Source organism: Diaphorina citri, unplaced genomic scaffold (genome assembly GCF_000475195.1).
Source record: "Diaphorina citri unplaced genomic scaffold, Diaci psyllid genome assembly version 1.1 scaffold93837, whole genome shotgun sequence".
NCBI classification, from domain to species: domain Eukaryota; kingdom Metazoa; phylum Arthropoda; class Insecta; order Hemiptera; family Psyllidae; genus Diaphorina; species Diaphorina citri.
Window position 1 is genome coordinate 1 of NW_007470799.1, and position 321 is coordinate 321.

A 321-nucleotide genomic window follows, 5' to 3' on the forward strand; every position below is an offset into this window, starting at 1 on the left:
TGGTATAGAATGGCAAAGATTTCCTTGGGTCTTTTATTCTGTACATGGTTTGTTGCATGATGAAATCCTGGAAAAAAATAGCATATCTTTCATAATAGTAAAAATGCCTATACTTCACAAGATTACTTTGTCTATCAATCAATACTTAAGTAGTCAATTTTTAAGGAAAATTTCCAAGAGTACCTACAATGTTTTGAAGAAAGGACCCCCCACAAAACAAATGAGTCCACTACAAATCAATAGTGTTGGCAATAAAACTACCTTGATTTTACTTACACTGGTCTCAGGATCAGGTGTTGGTGTGCACAGTGCATTAGCTTC

The 321-nt window shown here is 34.6% G+C and overlaps 1 long non-coding RNA gene across 1 annotated transcript; it reads right to left on the reverse strand.

Annotated features, from left to right (window-relative positions):
* Nucleotide 1: 1 nt before the first annotated feature.
* LOC113473787 lies at nt 2-321 on the reverse strand. Its single transcript, XR_003395656.1, has 2 exons — nt 277-321; nt 2-67 (listed from the first exon to the last, which is right to left on the reverse strand). It is a non-coding gene; the product is annotated as an uncharacterized LOC113473787 (long non-coding RNA).